Source organism: Loxodonta africana, chromosome 24, assembly GCF_030014295.1.
Source record: "Loxodonta africana isolate mLoxAfr1 chromosome 24, mLoxAfr1.hap2, whole genome shotgun sequence".
NCBI lineage: Eukaryota > Metazoa > Chordata > Mammalia > Proboscidea > Elephantidae > Loxodonta > Loxodonta africana.
This window is the reverse complement of record NC_087365.1, coordinates 17,539,629-17,558,420: the sequence shown is the minus strand read 5'-3', so window position 1 is coordinate 17,558,420 and position 18,792 is coordinate 17,539,629. Positions and strand designations below refer to the sequence as shown.

General features: G+C 41.8%; 1 long non-coding RNA gene across 10 annotated transcripts in view; it reads left to right on the top strand.

Annotated features, from left to right (window-relative positions):
- Positions 1–10,566: 10,566 nt before the first annotated feature.
- LOC111751110 (uncharacterized) overlaps positions 10,567–18,792 on the top strand; it is a 187,722-nt gene continuing 179,496 nt past the window's right edge. For 2 of the 10 annotated variants that reach the window (XR_010319214.1, XR_010319213.1), the window contains exons 1-3: positions 10,596–10,906; positions 12,916–13,087; positions 18,528–18,719. This is a non-coding gene — a long non-coding RNA (uncharacterized LOC111751110). Of the gene's footprint in view, positions 10,907–12,915; positions 13,088–13,701; positions 13,811–18,513; positions 18,720–18,792 lie in introns of all 10 variants that reach the window. The other 8 variants (XR_010319211.1, XR_002786163.2, XR_010319209.1 and 5 more) reach the window with 8 other exon arrangements.

Sequence of the window (18,792 nt, the reverse complement as noted above, 5' to 3'; positions counted from 1 at the left end):
GGATTAATTAAAATCTAATTTTCTAAACGGTCACGAAAGGAGAGACTGGAGGGAGGGAGCCGGCTGACTCATTAGGGGGAGAGTAAATGGGAGTATGGAGTAAGGTGTATATAGGCTTATGTGTGACAGACTGACTTGATTTGTAAACTTTCACTTAAAGCACAATAAAAATTATTTTAAAAAAATCCAATTTTCTATTCTATCATAATTGTAGCAGTAGGGGAAAAAAAAAAGTAAGACTTATTATTCTCAAAATGAAAATGATCCCTGGACTCTTTGGGTTTATTACGGGCTCCGTGTTACAATTTGTTTTAAATTGAATCAATAGAAGAAACATGGAAATGAGCTCAGTGAAATCATTTATTTTGAAAGGATCTAAATGAAAGTCTGCATCATTTTGTTGAAAACTCTTTAGATTTTGCCCAGATAGACTTCTTGGTAAAGCAAAAGAAAAAAAGAGGGTGTTGGTTTTGTGGTAGGTCTAGAACAATCCTACAGATCTGCCCATAGTTTTAGGACCGTGATTTCTAACTCCATTGAGGACACCACAGTGGATCCCCTGTCAGCTCATGAGATGACTTCAAAATTCTCCAAAAAAAATCTCAGAACAAAATTAGTTTCAACAACCCAATTATTCACCAACAGTTGAATGGATAAACAAAATGTGATACATCCATACAATGAAATATTATTTGGGGATGAAAAGAAATGAAGTTCTGATACATGCTATGACATGGATGAATCTTGAAACTACTATGCTGAGTGAAAAACGTCAGACACAAAAGGACAAATATTATGTGATCCCATTCGTATGAAATATCTAGACTAGGCAAAAGTATATTAGTGAGCCAGGGGCTGGGAGAAGGGGAGTGGGGAGTTATTATGCAAGGGGCATTGAGTTTCTCTTTGGTGTGATGAAAACCTTTAGGAAATGGATAATAGTGATGGTAGCACAACATGGTGAATGTAATTAATATCACTGAATTGTACACTTGAAAATGGTTAAAATGGCAAATGTTCATTATATGTATTTTACCATAATAAAAATACAAAAATGAATTCAGTTCACTTTGAATTAGAATTTTTTTGGGGGGGGTATGTAATACTGCGGAAACCCTGATGGTGCAGTGGTTAAGTGCTCTGGCTGCTAACCAAAAAGTCAGCAGTTCAAATCCAGCAGGCATTCCTTGGAAACTCTATGGGGCAGTTCTACTCTGTCCTACAGGGTCTCTATGAGGTGGAATCGACTCAACGGCAACGGGTTTTTTATGTAACACTGGAAAGTTGGCAGACCTGACCTGAAGCATACGCTAAAGTACTCGAGGTTGGCGGGGCCTCTCCTCTTATTGGGTTCTGAGCATGTGGGCTGGGGTGTGAGGGGCAACTGGCCGAATGAAAGGTGGTGACCTGGCACTTCAGGGTTGGAGCTGGCCCGCTCAAGTGTAATTACCTGGTTCCCTGGTTCTAATGGGAAGGGAAGGTGTTGATTTTGTCTCGTCACTTCCTGTTGAGTCCTCATGTAATCCACCAAGGTTCAGAGCTTCTAGTTGCCATGGTGTCAGTGGGGGATGACTGGGGACTTTTAAATATGCACATTGTGAATGTCCTGCTGAATCGGGTATAGTACAATATAGTGTTAAATAGAAAAGGTCGAATACAAAATTGTCTATGTATATGTTTCGAGAAAAGGTTTCTTAAATATTTACATATGTACATACATATATCTTATATAAACAAGCATATATAATTTATATATATATATATATAAATACATACATATATTTTAAAATACATTGTTTTATAGAATATACATCAAAATATCCAGTGCATAATTTGGTCATATCTGGAAAGGAGGATTGTGGATACTTTTCCTCCCCTTTCTGTCTTTCTGTATCTTCTAAATACTCTGTGAATGTTCAAGTATGGCTTTTGCAATTGTGAATAAGTCATTAAAAGGAAAGAAGCCTTCGTGCATGTCATGCGTGTCCTCAGCACGATTCCCTTTGGCATTTCCCAATATGATGAGAGTGGTCCCGTGGTTCCCTTGGTCAGGAGTTTATTTCTTCATCCCCAAATGCAGTCTGTGAAATCTGGGACCAGCGAGTGTACAGCCTGTGGGCTGCTTGGGTTTGGAAGGTGCTAAGATTGGTCCCTTCTCTTCTTCCCCTCCCTCTCACATGGATAAGCTCACTCTTCTGATGTGATCACAAAGAATCTCCAGGGCCCCTCAAGTGTTCCTGCTCCATGTGTTCACTGATGCTAATACAATTTTATCATACATATGCCTTAACCAAAAAAAGCCCAAACCAGCTGCTGTCAAGTTAATTCCAACTTCTGGTGACCCCATGTGTGTCGGAGTAGAACTGAGCTCTACAGGATTTCCAATGGCTGACTTTTTGGAAGTAGATCAGCAAGCCTTTCTTTTGAGGCACCTCTCTTTACTGGATGGACTTTAACCTCCAACCTTTTGGTTAGCAGCTGAGCACTTAACTATTTGCACCATCCGGGGACTCCATATGTGTCTTACTTCCTTTAATCTTTCATGGCAGACAGAAGGAAATGAAGCTCTAACATTGGTTAAGCACAAGTTTCAGACCAGTTTTCTCATGCTTCGAGAACTGGGAGGCTTGTTAAAATGTAGGGCACTGGGCCCTACCCCCAGAGATTCTGATTCAGTAGATTTGGCTGGGGTCTGAGAAATTGTATTTCTGACAAGCCCCCAGGTGATGCTGATGTTGCTGGTTTCTGGACCACATCTTGAGGAGCAAAGCCTAGCGGTTGTCAAAGTGTGGACCCACACCAGCAGCATTAACATCACCTGTGAATTTGTTAGAACTGTGGACTCTCCAGCGCCATCCCCGAGATTTGCATCAGGATCTGGATTTTAACCAGATTGCCAGGATATTCAAGTGCAAATGTAAGATGGAGAAGTGCCAGGGTAGACATTTAAAGAAGAAAGTCGGGTGCACGTGAAAGCAAATAAGAGTTACATTGACCTGAAAGACCCTGACTGCCCTCTTCTCCAGGCACTTGTCCCAAATTGTTGTTAGGTGCCATCGAGTCTGTTCCAAATCATAGCAACCCCATGTACAACAGGATGAAACACTGTCTGGTCCTGCGCCATCCTCACAATCATTGCTATGTTTGAGTCCGTTGTTACAGCTACTGCATCAGTCCAACTTGTTGAGGGTCTTCCTCTTTTTCGCTGACCCTCTACTTTACCAAGCATGTTGTCCTTCTCCAGGGTCTGTTCCGTCCTGATAACATGTCCAAAATTACATGAGATGCAGTCTTGCCATCCTTGCTTTTAAGGAGCACTCTGGCTGAACTTCTTGCAAGACAGATTTGTTTTTCTGGTAGTCCATGGCGTATTCAATATTCTTCACCGACACCATAACTCAAATGCATTAATTCCTCCTTGGTCTTCCTTATTCATTGTCCAGCTTTCACATGCATAAGAGGTGATTGAAAATATCATGGCTTGGGTCAGGCACACCTTAGCCCTCAAAGTGACATCTTTGCTTTTCAACATTTCAAAGAGGCCTTTCGCAGCAGATTTGCCCCTTTGAGCTCTTGACTGCTGCTTCCGTGGGTATTGATTGTGGATCTAAGTAAAATGGAATCCTTGACAACTTCAATATTTTCTTCATTTATCATGACATGCTTATTGGCCCAGTTGTGAGAATTTTTGTTTTCTTTATATTGAAATGCAATCCATACTGAAGTCTTTGATCTTCATCAGTAAGTGGTTTGAGGTCTCTTTGCTTTCAGCAACAATGTTGTCATCTGCGTATGGCAGGTTGTTAATGGGTTTTCTATCAATCCTGATGCTGCGTACTTCTTCATATAGCCCAGCTTCTCGGACTATTTGCTCAGTATACAGATTGAATAAGTATGGTGAAAAGATACAACACTGACACACACTTTTCCTCTTTTTAAAGCACTCAGTATCCCCTTGTTCTGTTTGAACAACTGCCGCTTAGTCTATGTAGTTTCTGCATGAGCACATTTAAGTGTTCTGGAATTCCCATTCTTCACAATGTTATCCATAATTTGTTATGATCCACACAGCCTAATGCTTTTACATAGTCAATAAAACACAGGTAAACATTTGTCTGGTTTATCCTCTGCTTTCTGTCAAGATCCATCTGACATCAGCAGTGATATCTCTTGTTCCACATACTCTACTGAATATGCCTTGAATTTCTGACAGTTCCCTGTAGATGTAGTGTTGCAATCATTTTTGAATGATCGTTAGCAAAATTTTACTTGCTTGTGATACTAATGATATTGTTCAATAATTTCCACATTCTGTTGGGTCACTTTTCTTTGGAATGGGCACAAGTATGGATCTCTTCCAGTCAGTTGGCCAGGTAGCTGTCTTCCAAAGTTCTTGGCATAGATGAGTGAGCACCTCCAGTGTTGTGCATGCGTTTGTTGAAACATCTCAATTGATATTCAGTAGATTCCTGGAGGTTTATTTTTCACCAATGACTTAAGTGCAGCTTAGACTTCTCCCTTCAGTGTCATTGGTCCTTGATCATATGCTACCTCCTGAGATGGTTGAATGTCAACCAATTCTCTTTGGTTCAGTGACTGAGTAATCCTTCCATCTTCTTTTGATGCTTCCTGCATCATTCAATAATTTGCCCATAGAATCCTTCAAAATTACAACTCAAGGCTTGATTTTTTTCTTCAGTTCTTTCAGTTTGAGAAATGCTGAGTGTGTTCCTCCCTTTTGGTTTTCTTAAGGAATTACTATGTCCTATGTCTGAGCATCAGCACCAAAAGAGGTGTGTATTTTTCAGCAGTGGAGAAGAAAATTGCTAGAATTGATGCAAAAAAAATCAGAATGGCAATATAATAATTTACACTGAAGAAGCAGGTGGGAGATGTGCAACAGCTAGGCAGTCTCCTTGGGAAGGCAGGCAATGTGGGAAAGGCAATCAGAGTTGGCAGGTGGCTGGCCGAACATGACGCAAGCCCAGGATTAGGGACTAGGTGCTGGGCTCAAAGGACTTGTCTGCGTGGGCCTCCTGGATAAAGTCCTGGCAGCTTCAGAGGAGACCCTGGGCATTATCTTTCTGCACTCTGCTACGTTGGCACAGGTAGCCTTTGCTCTCCACCTCTGTTACTCTTGTTCCTGTGTCCAGGGCTGAACAAGCCCACTTCCAATCAAATTATTCTTTAGAAAGGTTAATACTTCAGATGGTCACCCATTTCACCTTTTTAAAAATGATTTGGAAATATTTCCGCAGTGACTCTTGTTTCAAAGTTTAATTATTGGTGCACCATCCGATTTCTCTTATTTCAACATTCCCTGGGTGTACTACAGAGTCTCTGACCCATGGCAGCCCCATGTGTGTCAGAGTACAACTGTGCTTCATAGGGTCTTCAGTGGCTGATTTTTTGGAAGTAGATTACCAGGCTTTTCTTCTGAGGTGACTCTGGGTAGATTAAAACCTCCAAACTTTTAGTTACCATCCAAGTGTGTTAACTGTTTGTACCGCTCAGGGACTGCTACCACAGAGTACCCATGGCCTTGAGTTAATTCTGCCATGTGGTGACCTCATGTGTGTCAGAGTAGAAATGTGCTCCGTGGGGTTTTCAATAGCTGTAATCTTACAGAAGTTGATCATCAGGCTTTTCTTTTACTGTGCTGCTGGGTGGATTTGAACTGGTAACCTTTCAGTAAGTAGCTGAGAGCAAACAGTTTGCATCACCTAGGACCTCTACCACAGTGTTGTTGTTATGTGCCATTCAGATGATTCTGATTCATAGTGACCCCATGCAACAGAATACAATAGCTCTGTAGGATTTTCTTGGCTGCAATATTTATGGCAGCAGATCACCAGGTCTTCCCCCATAGCACTGCTGGGTAGTTCAAACCCCCAGCCTTTTGATTAGCAGCTGAGTGCTTAACTCTTGTGCCACTAGGGGTCTTTTATCACAGAGTGGGCTTCCATACAATCCTCACAAATTGCTTCGTGATATTTTAGGTAATTCAGGTTTTTATTTTTTTCATGACTCAAAACAAGCCTATAGCATATAAATTATTATTCACATTTTTTAAACGAGAAAATTGCAACCACAGCAGGTGTTTAGCTTGTCCAAGTTTATCCAACTAAGTGGAGGTTGAAGCAGACATTGATGGGCCACTCCCAATGCCCTGTGTCCTCACAATTTCAGCATGGGCTGATGGCGAAAGTTTGCAGACTCATGCCCCTCCCCACCCGAGGGCTTTCTCTTGGCCCACGGGGGCGCAGGTTGGAAGTACTAAGAAGTTAATACCTCTGAGAACAGCCCTCAGCCGTCAATAGCAACTAGGAGAGAAATACACTGGCTCCCTTTCTGCAGGTGGGACCACACATAGGTGTGTTCTGCATCATCACCCAGAGACCCTGGTACAGGTGAGCCCCAGTTGTCCTCAGGGGTGACCTGCTTATCAACTCACTCTGTAGTGGCTTTTTCCCTTCTCAACCTCATTTGTTAGAACCACCTCCAAATAAACCCTTACTGCTGTCATCTGCCTTCAGGGCCCACATGTTTGTCTTCTCCAGGTCCATCCTGGTCCATCCTACCAAAAGTGTGCCTAGCCTGAGGCCCAAGGAACGACCACTGGTGGCTATTTGAGGTATGGCAGAGTGAGAGCGGAATTTGAACTCGTAGGCTAGAATGTCCAGAGACGTTCTCTCGGGACACCTTGTGGACAGAACAGAGCCGGCAAATGGGAAGAGAAGGGACCAAGCCATGGGCTTGGGGAATGGGATAGGCTTTCCTTGTACCCCCATGTTCCCACATGGAGTGCCAAAGGGTGCCCAAACATTCCAGAATGAAATCTGGATTTTTTAGGTCATTATGAAGGCTTATTTGCCAAGGTAAAAGGATCATATTTTATTTAGCAGTTTGTAGCTTAATTTATAACTTCTTACATACTTAGGAATATATTTGGTGGGCCATTGTTTCTACCCTGCCCTGGGTCATGCTCGTCCCTTCTCATTTCTAATTTTCTAAATAGAGCCTCATCATTCCAAATGCCCACATAAACATGGATTAAATCCACGATGAGATTTACTATTTACTTAATAGGAATGCTGGAACCAGTTTGGGGGTTGGTTGGTCAACTCCAGATATCATCAGAGGCTCAGGTACATTCCTTCCTTCTAATCTGTCATCTTCAGGGTGAGGGATGTCTATCTCCAAGTTCACAAGATGGCTCCCTCAGCTCCAAACATCACATTGTCACCTGACAGTGCCCTAAGTAAGAAACAAGGGGGCATCAAGAACTTTCTTTTCCTGTGTATCCCATCCTCTGGGTGGAAAATCTTACTCAAAAGCCCCAGCAGAATTCTCCTTCCATCATAATGGCCATGATCTTCTTCCATCAAAGGTTACATTATCCACTTCTATTCGAATCTCAAGCAAAATTGAATGGTTTCTTTGATTAGCTTAGTCCAATTAGGATTTGTCCTCTGGAAGTTGGGCATATTGGTGCCTGAATAAATATATATCAGGTTACTCTCAGCAAAAAGGAGGGGAGAAACTGCATTAGGCTAGGAAGCCATAGCAACCAAAGAGAGGGCAGTTACTTTCCTTAGAATTGTAAAGGAGGATTAGTAATTAGGAAGTATAGAAGGAAAGGAGATTTGTCACAGAATAGAAAAGGCAGTCACAGCTGAGCTCGTAATAAGCAGATCGTGAGAAGAAAATGTTAAATGAAGTTCTATGGGCCTTCATTATAAATGGTGAGTGATTAATGACATTGCATTTCATTAAATTTATGAATTGTATTTGTTATACAACATATCCACTAATAAATAATGGCTGATGGATTAATATAGCTGTTCTTCATCAATATTTTCATGATGTCTTGCAGCAGAATTAACTGTTGCACAGGAAAAAAAAATCAACCCGAAACCCTTCATTGCTCATGAAGTAAAATGACTTAATCAGCTCATCCTAGAATAGAAGAAAAGGAATCTGGAGTCACCATTTAAATCCCTGACAAAGCATTCAACATCTGACATTCCAAGTAGGAAGTAGGAGAGGCAGCTGGCTTTGACTGCTCTTTGTCTTAACCCAGGAATAGATATTGTTTTGGACTGAATTATGTCCCCCCAAAAATGTGTATATCAATTTGGCTGGGCCATGATTTCCAGTATTGTGTGATTGTCCTCCATTTTGTGATTGTAATTTTACATTAAAGAGGATTAGGGTGGCATTGTAACACCCTTACCAAAGCACATTCCTGATCCAATGTAAAGTGAGTTTTCCTGGGGTATGGCCTGCACCACCTTTTATCATTTATCTCAAGAGATAAAAAGGAAAGGGAAGCAAGCAGAGAGTTGGGGACCTTATACCACCAAGAAAGCAGTGCTGGGAGCAGAGCGCTTCCTTTGGGCCCAGGGTCTCTGCATGGAGAAGCTCCTAGTCCAGGGAAAGACAGATGACAAGGACCTTCCACCAGAGCCAACAGAGAAGAGAAAGACTTCCACTGGAGCTGACACCCTGAATTTGGCCTTCTAGCCTACTGGACTGTGAGAGAATAAATTTCTCTTTGTTAAAGCCACCCACTTGTGGTATTTTTGTTATAGCAGCACTAGATGACTAGGATGTATTATAGGAAAAGTGTGCAGATGTGAAAAAGGAGCAATGTATCTGAAAGCTGCCCAAATGCTTGTTTGACCTGTCACTTGCCTGCAACTCAAAGTTCACATTCCAGCGGTAGAAGGGTGATAGCGTCTCTTTTTTATGCAAGGAGTAATGCATTTATATGGACCATAAATATTTTGACCTATAGATACCATGGAAACCCTGGTGGCGTAGTGGTTAAGAGCTACAGCTGCTAACCAAAAGATCAGCAGTTCGACTCCACTAGATGCTCCTTGGAAACCCTATGGGGCAGTTGCAGTCTGTCCTATAGGGCCACTATGAGTCGGAATCGGTTTTTATGGGTTTTTTTTTATAGATACCATGCATATAACAAATGGTCTGGTGGTCAGGATTAAGTCTCAGTAGCCACGTTTCTATAGTCCTGAAAGTGGCATTTCTGGGTAGGTAGGGCTATGGTCCTACTTAACTTGCTTTGGACATGTCATCAGGAAGGATCAATCACGGGGGGAGGACATCATGTTTGGTGATGTAGAGGACCAGTGAGGGCGAGACAGACCCTTGGTGAGATGGATTGGCACAATAGCTGCATCAATGGACTCAGACATGCTGGTGATTATAAGAATGACACAGGACCGGCCAATGTTTAGTCTCATTGTATGTAAGGCCGCCACGAGCTAGAGTTGACCTGACAGGAGCTAACAACAGCAAGGCTACAGTACAACAAGAGAGGTGATCTCCATTTTTGGAAATGACATGTGGTAGGAGGCTACCACTCGGGGCTAATCTGTATAAGAAAGAACGTTCACTGTGTGCTGCTTGGGCTTTCTCACAGCGTGGTGTCTGGGTTCCAAGAGCAGGCATCTCCCAGAGACAGGAAGTAGAAGCCCAGGCCTTAAGAAACTGGCATGGCATCACTTCTGTTTTATCTGTCAAGCAGTCAGAAATCCCAGATTCAAGGGACAGGGACATAGATCCCACCTCTTGATGAAAGGAGTATCAAAGAATTGGGGGGCCACATTTTAAAACGTCTATATCGGCTTGAATGTCATTTCCTCAGAGAGGCCTTCCCAGGCCTGTCCACTCCCTCAAACCACTGGTTATCACAATACCTTTTTGATTTTCTTCATATTTTTGTTATCTGAACTTACTTTGTGGATACATTTATTTAGCTGTATTATTTTAATCTCGCTCCCTACTCAGAATGTGATTTCCCCGACAGCAGGAACCTCAAGGATCTCCTTCACATCTCTATAGTAGATGCATGAGTGAACGAATGAGTCTGAGAAGAAACGCAAGTAGAATGTTCCTTAGAAGCAAGGCTGGAGAGACTTCAGCTTACTTATTTTGGACACGTCATCAGGAAAGACCAATACTAGAAAAAGACATCATAGTTGGTAAAGTAGAGGGTCGTTGAAAATGAGGAAAACCTTAATGAGATGGATTGGCACAATAGCCACAGCCGTGGACCCAAACCTACCAATGATTATGATGATGGCACAGGACTGGGCAACATTTCATTTTGTTATAACTAAGGTTGCGTGAGTTGGAGCTGATTTGATGGCACCTAACAATTTTTTTTTTTAACAACAACAACAGCCTCATCCTCAACAGCGAACAAATAGTGGGTGCATGATAAACACTTGTTGAATGAATGAGTGGAGGATATTTTTATCATTTAATTCCTCCAGCTCAAAACAAGGGCATATCTAAGGCTGGCCATCAGTACCGATCCCTCAGGCTTCTTTGAAAATCCGGGCCACTCGTTAATAGGAACACTGTGGGACCCGAGACTTCAGCTAATTAACACGGGCTTAACCTGTGTGAGGCTCTGACTGGAAGCTGCTTTGAATTAGTGTGAGCGTGGCTGAGCCAGGCCTGACGGAAATGCACAGAATGCCCTGTCACACAGATTCCTTGCTCTGACACGAAAGAATTGGGTTAGGAAATCGCTAAGGAAGAGATATTCACGAAGGCGCGGCTCTCTGAGGTGCAGAGAAGGAAATGTTTTTGCTTAGTTGTTGCCGTCTGTGGTTATAGAGTTACAGGGAAGCCAACAACAGCAGTGCAGCAGTAGTTCTGAGAAAATGGGCTGAGTGACTTACTGCCTGTTGGTTCAGAGCCGCAAATCTGTTTTCTAAAGTGCAGCTGGGATAAAGCTACAGGATAATGTGCTGCTTTTTACCTGCTCCCTGGCCCTTTATTGGGCCCCAGGAGAGGGATGCTGGGTCAGGAGAGGAATAAGAGAAGCTCAGATGCCAGACTCTCTGTATGCTGCGGGCCGGGCAGCTGCAAGGTGGGTATTTACCAGACTTCAATTTTCGTTTTAAATCAGTGACGAAGCTCCACTAATGAGGGCAGGCCTTACCATGACTGTGCATCTCCGTTTCTTTTCAGAAGAAAATAAAGTCAATTAAAACCATTACATTTCTGCGGGGAAGCAATTCTCACAATCTTTTATTAGGAGCACAAGGGCGGTATTTTCCTTTGTTGCCAAGGCAGTGGTTAACAGGTTTCTAATGGGATAAAGAGGTCAGTGACAAGTACAACAGGCTATTAAGAAGGGGTCTTAGTTAGCTACTAGGCTAAAGGTTGGTGGTTCGAACCCACCCAGCAACACCGTGAAGAAAATCCTGGTGCTCTCCTTCCACAAAAATTATAGCTGAGAAAAACCTTTGGAAGAGTTCTACTTTGTAACACATGGGGTCACCATGAGTTGAAATCGACTTGACAGCAATGGGCTTGCTGTAACGGAAATGCCACAAGTGGGTGGCTTAAAAGAACAGGAATTTATTTTCTCAGAGTTCAGGAGGTTAAAAGTCTGAATTCTGGGTGTGGGTCTAAGAGAAGTCCTTCCTCATCTATTTCAGCTTCTAGTAAGCTGCTGGCAATTCTTGGGGCTCCTGGGCTTGTACACCCTGTCTCTGTCTTCTTAGGCCTGTGTGTGTCACTGTGTCTGTCATTGTTAGTTGCTGTCCAGTCAATTCCATCTCATGACGACCCCGTGTGTTACAGACCTTTTCTTCCCTGGTACAACTGGGTGGGTTTGAACCACCAACCTTTAGGTTAGCAGTTGGACATGAATCATTCGCACCACCTAGAGACCTTATCTCTGTGTCTATTGTGGTATTTTTATAACTCTCTTATAACTCATTTAGTGTAACAAAAGAAAAATCCTATTTCCAAACACGGTTGTATTTATAGTACCAGAAACCTGTTGCCATTGAGTTGATCCCGATTTACAGTGACCCTACAGGACAGAGTAGAACTTACGAAGTTTCCTAGGAGTGGCTGGTGGATTCAAACTGCCGACCTTTTGGTTAGCAGTTTAGCTGTTAACCACTGTGCCACAAGGGCTCCATTTACAGTAAAAGGGTTAGGATTTCAACATATATTTGTCCGGGATACAATTCAATCTGTAAGCGAAGGTGTCAGTCTTCAGGCCTCTAAATAGTGTAGGATACTTCAAGGATTTAAATATACTCCATGTCCTTGGTCCCTTCACATGCATTTGTAGCCCCTGCTTCCAGTTACTGGTCTTAGGCTTTCTGGTTGAAACTTTTAAAAACTGACATTTTCCTGGTAGAGCTCAGGTATTGACATAATATTCAGCAAACATTTACACCAATTCTGGAAAGTAAGCCATGGTTTTAGAAGACGTGATTATTGTAAGATTCCAGTTGGGAGTTTTGGTGGTAATTTTTATAGGTCGAATCTTAATATTTACTATTTTTAGTTTTGATTCTATGCTCTGTGTTATTATACATCTCATTTTCTCTGGTTTTATTTACAAAAAGTGATAAGTTTGGCTTCTAGAGAAAATGAAAAGAAATACTCTGTTGGAAGTTGATGACATTTTTCTCAAGAAGTCACTTTGAGACTGAAGAAAATAGAAATCAAAGAGGTAACATGGAACTAAGATCAGTAAGAAAAATAGGAAAGGACCCCAGGTATTCTGATACACATAAAACTGAACAGGGAAAAAACAGTACAGAAACATAATATGATCAAAAAGGAACTCTTCATCTTTCCTTTCATCATAAAATTGTTTTCCTCTGAACTTTCCCCAACTCCTTTTGAAATGTCACCATTTTTCTGATCTAACAGACTGGAATAGGCTACCTTAGAATCTATTTCCTTCCAAAAAAAAAATATATATATATTTTTATCTGCTTACCTTTTCCTAAGACCTTTAGCTGTGCCATTTCTTTCTGCTCTTTTTCTTATACCCATCATTTGTTTGTTGCTGTTTTTTTTTTTTTTTTTGCATTTCTAATTTGGATTCAATTTTTGGTTTAATTCTAGATAGACTGAGCTTGAAGCTTGAGTATAACATGAAGGAGGGGATTTTCACCAGGCAGGTGTAAATGTGGCGCTGGAGATCAGAAGACATACCAGGATTCCCAGGGACATCCAGTTATGAAACTCATTTCTAAAAGGGACAGAAGCGGATTTCTTGACACTGAGCTCTATGGAGGTAGGCCAGAGGGAGGGAAGGTCTGGGAGCCCATTCTTGAGGATAATAGGAACAGGAAAAAGAACCACAGGAGGCATGTTTGGAAAGGGAGGAGAACACAGTAAGTATAGTACACGGAAAGCAAGGAAGACCTAACTTTGAGAAGAAGTCGTTAGATAATCAATGCGAAATATTGTAAAGAGGTTCCAGAAGGATGAAAATGAGGGCCTGTGTTGAGTGACACCCAGGAGGGAACTAGCCAGACTTAACAGAGTTGTTGGAAACCAAGTAGGAGTCCTGGTGGCATAGTGGTTAAGTGTGCTCAACTGCTAACCAAACGGTCAGCCGTTCGAACCCACCAGCTGCTCTGAGGGAGAAATACGTGGCGGTCTGCTTTCATAAAGATTTACAGTGTTGGAAACCCTATGGGGCAGTTCTACTTTGTCCTACAGGGTCACTATGAGTGGGAATTTGACTCCCATGGCATTTTTTTTTTTGGAGGTAGGAAACCAAATTGAATAGGAGCAAAGAGTGACTAGTGTGAGGGAACAAACATCTCCAAAAGTGGTTTGAAAGTATCTCAGGCCATACTTGCCTCAGCTCATGTCAGCCTGGACTTCCTCTCTCCAAAACAGAGCCTGAGGAAAGGGCTTGTGTGCATCTAGTTCATTGTGGAAAGCGACCAAGAGGAACAGGAGTGCGGTTTAGAGAAAAGTGAAATAGGGAAGACAAGAAAGCAATCGGGTATGTCATAGAACCCATTAAGCTGGGCCTCTTTGTACCTCAGTGCCAGATATGGGGGAAGAGTCATCTGGTTCCCCATTTATCCTCCTTCCTTCTTTCAAAATCAACTGTTTTGAAGCCTTTGCTTTAATGTGGCTGGAGAAGATCTGGTTAGAATATCCTCTACTTGCCCTGATAACTTCTTAGGCGGCCCTCACCCCAAATTTAATAAAGATTTTAGCTCTGAGATGCTCTTGTATCTACTCACCTCTCTCTCTCACCCCAACGCTTGGAGCAAAAAAGGAAGCCTCCCTGCTTCTTCAGATCATTCTGTTTCTATTTCTTTAAATCCCACCCCTCAGTGGGCTTAGGTCTTTGGAGACAAAAGCCAGGAAGGCTTTTAGAAAACATCTGTCATTTTTCCCATCTAAGGTTACACTCCCCTCACACACACACACTCACACACACACACACTCACTCAATGAGGCTGCAGATAAATACCTCTCTCCCTCGGACAGGCAGAGGTGCTTCTATCTCACAAGGTTCCTGGCAGGATGGAGCCAAGTTGCCCAAAGTAGGGGTCAACTTGATAACATATCCTTGGATTGGCCCGCCCTCCTTCTCTGTCTCATTCTGGTTGTACTTGAATGGGAGAAGAGAAGGGAAAAAACAAAGTGGAGAAAGCCATAAATGGATATCTGCAAATATTATATTCAACCACTAATATCTTCAAATGAATACTCGAATGAGAGAAAGGAAGGAGGGAAACTATAAGTTAGTATCTCCTAATATCATTTTTTTTTTTAATATCATTCAGCCACAAATATTTTTATTTCCTTAGCTTGACTGTAATAGGCTATAGATTCATTGATATCAGGAACTACGCACTATCTATATTTTATCCCCTTAAACCCAGTGTGGTTGAGTCGATTCCGACTCATAGCGATATATTGCCTACTAGGATGCTGGGTGTGTGATCAGCCCTGTGATATTTGTTCATTTATTCGTGGTATCTATAGTCTAGCTTGTTGACTCCTTGAAACATTGTTAAACTTAAGGGCTATAGAGGTCTCCTTTTTAAATATCTACTAAGGCAAATAAGCACCTTATTCTGCTGAAGAGAGATACTGTGTATGTATGGGTTCATTAGGTAATCATTAGCCAGCAGAACCAAAAGAAATAGCAAATTGCCTGCGTGGGGGAAAATTGCCTGCTCTGCCACTGGGCTTAAACACTATGTTCTCTTTAGGAACTCGGAGGAGGAAGTAAGTGTCACACATCAGTGTTTATACAGCAAGCTTGCTTCTCTTTTCCAGCCTCCTAAAGGAGTCTAGCTACATTAATGACCCCAATTCTCATTTCTGCCTACTCTCTTTACTTTTCCACCAACGTAAAAGCCTTGACCTTGCTTTTCTCCATTCCCTTTCCTTGGTAGGCACTGCTAGTTTAATCAGCTGTAGCTGTTTATGCTGTGGATTCTTCCCCACCAGCACCAGTGGCACAATGGTTAAGTGCTCAGCTACTAACAAAAAGGTTGGTGATTTGAACCCACCAGCTGCTCTGCAGGAGAAAAGACCTGGCAATCTGCTCCCGTAAAGATTATAGCCTAGGAAACCCTATGGCAGTTGTACTGTATCCTCTGCGGTCACTATGAGTTGGAAACAACTCGATGGCACACAACAACAACAACAACAGCATTCTCATCAGAAAAGTTCTCAGTGATGTAATATTTAGGAGATGCCAGAATATATCATTCTCAGTGCCTTCTTTTTATTCCTCCAAAGTTAGCAGGTACCAGTTTAGGTCGAGTCGATTTTGACTCATGGCGACCCCGTATGTGTCAGAACAGAAACTGTGCTCCATAGGGTTTTCAATGGCTGATTAGTTTGGAAGTAGTTTACCAGGACTTTATTTCCAGGTGCCTCTGGATAGTCTTAAACCTTCAACATTTTGGTTAGCAGCTGAGCACGTTAGCCATCTGTACCCCTCAAAGACTCCTCCCAAAGTTAAGGCCTCTTATTACTCTTTTCAGAAAGCTTTTCTAGTTTAAACTGTGATGTTGGTTATCGTTTCATAGATTCCTGTGAAATAGATGATTCTATGCTACATTATAACTGGGCCACAGTGAACAGCCTTGGTTACATCTACTTCGCCTCTATTTCTAGAGATTAATGTCACTGGAATAGATATTGAACAATGATCCAGACCAACCCTCTGTTCTTTCTTGGACATTAAGGAAAGCATCCAATACTGAACAAGATTAGTTTTCAGTAGGAAGGAAATACTTGGTGGTTCTGTTAACATGTAGTGCATTTATTAAAACATTTCCAGATAATTTCAAATTCAGACTGGCTTTGAAAGAGAACTCTATGTTAAGGCAATCTGTGATATCGTATTTTTGACAGAATGTACTAAATAATTCCAGACAAAGCATCTACAGGTTGTTCCGGGAACAGGTGGGGGAGGAAGAGAAGGTAATCTGTTTTCCTCTGTGTCTGTGGAAAGCAGGAGAGCATTAGGAGCAAGTGGGTGTCTGACTTCCTAGGAGAGGGCACTGGCACCTCCCAATGCGTTATCTAGGAGTTCTGTGCCAAGTTGTGATACTAATGAGCAGTTGTTATAGTGATGCTCTCTTGGTTTTGGTACTAACAAGTCCTTAATAGATCTACCTTTGCCTGATTTTGCCCAAGGGCATGATGTCTCATTTTTGTTATGACTTCTGGGTATTTTATTGGGCAACAGTTTCTTGGAAGATGGTATTTAACCTCAGATTTCCTAGGAAAGTGATCCTCCATTAAAGAGCCTGCTTAGCACAAATAGTGACTCATTTTGTTGAGGTGATAGCAATGGTTTTGTCTTCCTTATCTTGCCCCTGAAAATTTCTAATGATCCCAGAGATTCTTCTCACATAATACCTATAAAACATATCAGATTCTAATATAAACTTGGAAATGGTCCCCAGAGCAAATACTAAATACTCGTCTTTCGGGGATGGTTATGTATTTCCTTCTCAGAGTCAGAGGAAGCTAGGTCATATTGTGTGAGTTAGGCAAAGGGTGGCACAAGGAGTTATAGGAACACTCTACCTCAGATATTAAGAGAGACCTTGTCCTAAATCTTCCGTGACTAATGATACCAAGAAATTCTAGAATCCCTTGAGGAAAAATAAAAGCTTTAAAAAATTGTATTTCCCTAAAGCTTCTAGGATACTATTTCCCATTTAAAGACCCAAAAAGTATCTCTGGGAATGAAAAAATGAATATAATGAAAGAATAAATTATACACAGAGGCTGACCATATTAATTGGAAACTTTTTTATATTAGTAAAGACTATTAGACCAGAAGTTACAGAAACCTAACTCAAGTTTGGAATTTATTGCTTCATGTAATTGGAAAGTCAAGGGATGGGGCTGGCCTTAAGAACTCCTGAATGGAGCAAAAGGAGCTCTTATGCATTGCTCGTAGAAATGCAAAATGGTGCAGCGACTTTGGAAAGCAGTTTGGCAATTTCTTACAAAATTAAAACATCCTTATCAGATGACCCAGACATCCCACTTCTAGGTATTTATCCAAGTGAAATGAAAACCTATGTACGTGAATGATTGTAGTAGCTTTATTCATAATTGCCCGAACTAGAAATAAATCAAATGTCTTTCAAGAGGGGAAAGACAGACCCATGCAATGGAAACCTACTCAGCAAGAGAAAAGAATGAATTTCTGATACACAAAACAACACAAACAAATCTCACATATACTATACTGGGTGAAAGAAATGAGAATCAAAATACTGCATATTGTGTGATTCCATTTATATAACATTCTTTAAAAGGGCAAATTATAGGGACGGAAAACAGATCAGTGGTTACCAGGGTTTGGAAAGAGAATTAACTGCAGGGGGGCATGGAGGAATTTTTGGGGGGTGATGGAAATATTCCATATCTTGAATGTAGTAGCAGATACATAACTGTATACGTTTGCCAAACTCACGGAACTCTATGCTAAAAAGCAGGGATTTTTATAAGAATAAATTATACCTTTTAAAAAAGGAAACACACACACACATACACACACGGAGCCCTGGTGGTGCAGTAGCTAAGAGCTCAGCTGCTAAGCAAAAGGGTGGCAGTTCAAACCCACAAGCCGCTCCTTGGAAACTCTATGCGGTAGTTCTACTCTGTCCTATAGGGTCGCTGTGAGTCAGAATGACTGGGTGGCAATAGTTTGGTTTTTGGTATACACACACACACACACACACACACACACACACCAACTGGAGGGATGGAAATGAGGCCATTAGGTTTTTGTCTCTCTCATGCTTTTTATTGACCTCATTCTCTCCTAATATGGTTTTCCTTCATGTGATGGAGAAATAGCAGGTACATTATACACAGGTTCACATCAACGTAGTTATTAACTTCCGAGAAAAAAAGACACTTCCGTTTCCAAGTATCTACATGTAAAACCCCAGGAAAGGACTCATTTGGCCCACTCTCAGTCAAATGAACCTCCCTTGGCCTATCACTTTGACCAAACTGATGGAGTGCCATTTTTGGCAACCATGTCTTCATTCTTGTGGCCAGGGAGATGAAGTACAGTGATGAATGGTTCTGCTAGTATCAGATGGCATGGGGGGTGGGCCTGGTCCCCAATACCGGGAGATGATCTTAATAGAAGGCAAGGGGATTTTGGGCAGAACAAGAAAGCAGAAATCACTCCATCACTAGTCTTCTATTTACAGGATGCAGGGAGGCCATTAATTGGAGGCCTTGGTACAATCGGTTGCAGTAAGCTGCTATAGTCGGGCATTCAGACCTGTTGTTCCAGGCTTCTTATTCCAAACCACATCAGAATCACTGGGGACCTTGAGACGAAAAGAAGTTCTTGATGGTCCAGAACAGTTATGTCGTTGTTGGTGGCGGTGGTGATATGGGTGAGTGTTACTTTTTCTGCATCACAAACTCTTCTGAGAATCTAATGAGGGGTTTAAACCAACTCTAAAGCTT